Genomic DNA, 6,133 nt, shown 5'->3' on the forward strand with positions numbered 1-6,133 from the left:
CAAGTTTTGGGTCATCTTAATGTAGATCCAATATTATCACCTGAAAGCAGAAGCTATAATATATTCTTAGGCTATATTCACACTGCCGCTGCCCGCCCGTACCGTACCATAGCGGGCAACGGCAGTGCTCGGAGAGCGGAGGAGGAGGTGAGCGCAGCTCACCCCGCCCCTCTCCATAGGAAGTTATGGCGCACGGCGCCGTATTACGGAAAAAGATAGGAACGGTCCTATCTTTTTCCCGGGTACGGAGCGGTATGGTGCCGCACGTGTGCTGCACCGTACCGCTCCCGTAGGGCGCCGTGCGCCCATTGCTGTCTATGGAGGACGTATATCGGCCATATATACGTCGGCCATATATACGTCCTCCATACAGTAGTGTGAATGTAACAGAACCTGAAGAAAGAAGCGTGGAGCCCCACAATCTCCGTCAGCTCAATAGAGATCAATGGAGAAGAACGGACAGAAGCGGCCGTCTGCTCTATTTACCTTCGGGAGGGACCAAGGGTCTAACGGATGTACCTCAGACCCAATCAGAGCCCCCATTCTCATGATTTGTGGGGGTCTTATCACTAGGACCCCCACAGATCAGCAAGTTAGGCCCCTATCTCACACCTCAGTGATATTATATCTGTATTGCTAGCAAGATAGAATTTAGCAGAGATTTGAGAGTGAGGGTGCGTTCACACATCGCCGTAACACATGCGTTTTTAAACATACCAAAACAGCTGAGAAGAGGACATAGCTTTTAATATAACGTTAACAAGTGCATGTGTTAACCCAATGTTAACACATGCGCTAAAGCATGTCTTTGGTAATGCTATGTTAACGAATGTGTTATCATTGTGTTAACCCAAACATATTGTAAAAGGAATTTTAACAGGTAAGTAATCTGGAAAATCTCCTCTATTCATATGTTCTGGTGCATTTGAAAAAGCATGCGAAAAGCAAAGTAGAAAGAAAGTAAAGGGAAAGATTAGAACCAAAGGAGAAAGATTTTAGGAGTGCTCTATACTAAACATTGTGCTCCAGCATTGATCTCCCCCCGATCATGGGAGTTAACCCCACATACACCACGGTCAAACATAAACGCAATGTGTAAGAGGCTTGTCCAATGAATTGGACTCCACCCATGCTGTTTACCAGGGGGATCTGATCCTTTCTATGGCATCCCCAGGGTCTGATGAGTGCCCCGGCCTGCCCAATACATCCAGCAGTCCCTTCCAGGTCTGACTGTAAATTGTCTGCGCTTGCATCTGCATGGTCAGACAATTTACACTGCACTGCAATACATTAAGATTACTAATCATCATTAGTGCATAAGTAATACATTAGTATTCAAGTTGGACTTGAATAAACTATTAGAGCAAGGCCAAGCGTTTAAAAAAGTTAAAAAATGGATAAGAAAAATAAAAATGAAATTACTACCCTCTGCAAAAAAAAAAAAAATGTTCTAACAACTGATCAAAAAAAGGCCGCCAAATGATACTGCTGAAAAGAACAATTCTTTTGGCAAATAATGAGCTTTCAACCAGCTTTGTTAACAGAAAAATACAGTTATGCCTCTGAATACATGGCAATGCTAAAACAATGCTAAAACATGAGAAAACTTTTTGAAAATTATATAGCTGGAATCATATTGACCAAGAGAATTGATGATCTTAGATTATTCTAAACATCAAACTTTATGGTGGATTTTGTTATTTAATACATTGTGAAAGTGTCATTTTTGCACATAATCGCACCACCTCTGTGAAACATGTAAATTTGAGGGGTGCAATGTCTAATGGAGTAATTTATGGAGTTTTACTACTATTGAGGCCTCTAAAAGTCACTTTAAAGTTGAGCAGGTCCCTCAAACTGAAGAGTTGTCGTTTTTCATGAAAACGTGAAAAATTGCACCTAAAGTTCTAAGCATCATAACACCCTAGACATTCAAGAAATGTTAGATACCAAGTTATTTGGGAGGTATCTGCCTGGATAGCAGCCAAACTAAACACAAAACACATCACACAAATTTTTCAACTAACATGATGTACAATGTGTGACAAGGCAGCAATATCAGATTCTAAAAATAGGGTGTCCGATACCTGTCCAGTAAAACCACGACTGGACTGTCAGACTGGTTAAATGGAGGCAAACACCCTGCTATGCCCCTGGAGCCTACAGACCTGGCTACAACAGATAAAGCAACCCTGATAAGAACAAACCCGCTAACACTCAGGAACACGCTAACAATCTCTAAGAGACCCTGAAGATTGATGGGGAAAACTTACTTTGTTTGGCAGCTGCTGGATGGTGGAGCAGACATGTAGATGTCGCCAGATACAAGCCATTGTACTCATAAGGACTCAGAGAGGCAAACAGCAGATACAGACAAAAAAACAAAGTCGGATAGAATCAGATCTAAACTAAGATGGCGGTGCAGCACAGAATCTAATTACTAAAGAGAGGTCGAAAAAACATAGCAGAGGTCAGATGCAAAGAATAGCAAGGTCATAGCAAGCAGAAATCTGGAAAAGTTATGAGGAAAGTAGTAGAACCAGCAAGCTGTAATGGAACTGAGCAGGTATATAATGGAGTTCCTGGACGCTTCCCTCAGCAGCTGACTGGATCGGTCATCCATCAGGGCGGGCTGCAGAGGAGCTGGGTGTAGATCAGTCTATCCCAAACCTGCAGCGACCTAACCACAGTTCAGACACACAAAAGTCGGACAGAAGACGATGCTGGCATAGATATCACATAGGGCCTGCTCAGGAAGGTGAAAGCTGGCTTCAGTGGCAAAGGGTTAAACTAATTCTCCTTGGAAAAGTAACATTCAGAACAGAACAGAAAACAGCGTATCCAGAGCCACCTATAGATGTCTCCACGGTAGGTCAATGGCTGGAGACATTCATCTGCGGACTCCACTGTAAACATTGAGGAGTGTGGGTATTAATGTAGTATTTTTGTGTATTATTTGTTCATTTCACAACATTTACAATGGTTTGGGAGTGTGTAAATAAGAAGACGATGCAAATGAAATACATAAAGATTCTCCTGTGTCTGGAAAGAAATTGTGCATTATAATCATATTCCCTGCATGAAGCTGCAGTGCATATTACTGGCTTCCAGAATTGTAGAACCACACGCTGTGTACAAAATTTGCATAGTTTTGTGTATGGAAGTATAACATCAAGTCACACAGACACAGTTTCAGTCTGAATATAGTGTAGCATAATAATGGCTGAATATAAGGGTATTGCTTAGCAGACAAATATTATAATACCATCTAATACCAGGCTGCAGCATGAAAGCTCCTTCAATATGTTGAAAAAGTATGAATTTTTTCTTTTAAAGAAACTTTTTAAACAAATGCTGAAAATGAATTTGGCAGTGGACATTATATTTATGGTTTTTACTATGTGCTTGGCTTAACAACCTACCTGATGTGATTTGTCTAATGACTCACTGGAGGCCCTTGTCCCCACTATTGTCTAAGGCCAGGGGTAGACTTCAGAGACTTGGAAATGCAACAGACTTTTCCACTGCTAATCTGTCCCTGGCTTAAAGGGGTATTTAAGGTATATGCCGCAACTTCTTTGAAGTAGCTTCCTCCTATGATTAGTGGCAGTGCATCAGCCAGACATCACATAGTTTAGCTGTTCCGGCAGCAGAAAACTGTACAGAGAATGGAAGTAGAAAGAGAAGTCTCCATCACATTGTGTATTTCTATACAGAGTCTAGTTCTGGTTCTGTATTTCCATACAGAGTCTGTTTTTCTGAATGGAGCTTAGTTCTGGTACTGTATTATTTCTATGAAGCTTGGTTCAGGCACTGTATTTCCGCATTGAAGTTTGGTTCTGTTGCTGTATTTCTTTATAGAACTCAGTTCTGGCGTGGTATTTCTGTACAGGGCTAAATTCTGGTTCTATCATTATCCACAAAACTTGATTCTGGTGCTATATTTCTATATGGCGCTTGGATCTGGTGCTGTATTTCTTGAGATTTACTCCATTGGGTAAATCCCATGGCAACTACCCTGGGTGCAAGGTGTGGGTGCTGAAACCCTACTGATTACATCCTAATGACCAGTACTAATTAGAAGTGGTAGGAGTTATATGCAGCACTATGGGGCACATTGACTAAGGGTCTGTCAGACGCATTTCCATCAGGTTTCGAAAATTTTTCCGATTTGCCCTGAATTGCCTTGGACTGTGGAGCATTGGTGCCGGCTTGCATGCACCACAAATTGGGGGACATGGCCATCGGACATCCCGACTGATTTAGACAAACCGCTGAATTTAACTTTCAAGATCAGCACTCACATGTACAGGGAAGAAGAAGGTGAACTCTGGCGGACCTCGGGGCAGCAGCGACACCTGCTGGATATCGGGCGCACGACCTTAGTGAATCACAGCAGCTCCGAATCCTTGTTGGACATTCTGGATCGGCAGCGTCGGGACGGGTAAGTAAATGTGCCTCTATATGTACAGGCATTGTGCATATGAATTATACTGGGTTTCTAAAGTGTAATGTAGTTTGGTGACAACATTATAGTGAGAATATGTGGACAGGAAAGAGTCACAGAACGATGGGAAGCATCTGATCCTCCGAAACTTGCATTAAAAGGAAGCAGCGAGTGGGTGGTAAACAGCTTAATGTTCCGGTGAAGTTAGGCTTTTCCTTTCTAGGTGGTATTAGCCGGTAATGGGAACAAGCTATAGATTACTCTGTGACATAAATTAGATTAATAAATTATACATATAATCCTACCTATAATCTGCTGCGGCATCAACTATCAAATTACCATGCACAGAGAATGTAATGGATCTGACTGACAACAAGCAGCGGTCCCGCTCCTCTCCCATCATCAAATACAAACCCGGACATTAATATTATTATCATTCTCCTCCACATAGCAGTCCAGCAAAACAACATGGCACTAATGCTCCTCGCGGGTGCTTTTGCATGATTTAATTTTAGAGATTACTGGAATCCAAGTACTAATTTTATTTCATGGTGTTTGCAGGGGGACAGAGAGCTTTTTATGTGTTTGGTTCTTAATAGCTTATTGTAGCAGCAGTACGTCCTCAGAATATTTATGTACAGTAAGCGCTCCACATACAGGAATTCATCTAATATTGTTTACTACTCCTTTAATCGAAAAGGATGAGACAGATAATTGATGACGATGAGATAAATAATTGAGAACATTGAGATAGATCATTGATGATGCCATAGATAAGTTAATTCCACGTTGTCCTTAGATTTTTATTGTATTTTTAACAGGATTAGTTTAAATTTGCCTTTGTTTCTGCAAAGTTTGCAATTCCCCGCTCACTTATTGCCTGTTTAACATAACTTTGCAATATTATTATACATATTGTGCTTTAGGAAAAGTCTGATCACTCCTGCTGGCAAAATGTATCAAAAGGAAACAAATTAATGGAAACAAAACTGAAGATGGACCCAGATTTTAGTACTAATAATACAGCACGGGAAATTGTTGCTCTGTCAGCAATATAGCTAAATAGCAACTATAGTAACAAGCAGGGCTACACTAATGTCTGTTCATGATGAGAAAGGAGGTGGGAGCGAGACCAGGACTAGTCATAGGGAAATAAGTCCAGGTAATGCCTTAGGGCTCTTTCACACTGGCGTTGTTTTTCCTTTATTCCTTTATTTTTATATAACACACACAGATTATGCAGCGCTGCAGAGACCTTGCCAAATCGGTCCCTGTTCCCATGGGTCTCACAATCTAATCAACCTACCAGTATGTTTTGGAGTGGGCCCCTTTATGGGCCGCCCTCCAGTAGTCACACTGCCCCCCCATCCCCGTGTACATATTCCTCCCCTCCCCCTGTATACACATTGCCCCCCCTCCTCCTGTATACACACTGCCCCCTCCTCCTGTATACACACTGCCCCCCCTCCTGTATACACACTGCCCCCCCCCTCCTGTATATACTCTGCCCCCGGTCCTGTATACACACTGCCTCCTGTATGCACACTTCCCCCTCCTCCTGTATACACACTGCCCCCCTCCTCCTTTATACACACTGCCCCCCTCCTCCTGTATACACACTGCCCCCCTCCTCCTGTATACACACTGCCCCCCCTCCTGTATACACACTGCCCCCCTCCTCCTGTA

This window comes from Engystomops pustulosus, chromosome 11 (genome assembly GCF_040894005.1).
Source record: "Engystomops pustulosus chromosome 11, aEngPut4.maternal, whole genome shotgun sequence".
NCBI classification, from domain to species: Eukaryota; Metazoa; Chordata; class Amphibia; order Anura; family Leptodactylidae; genus Engystomops; species Engystomops pustulosus.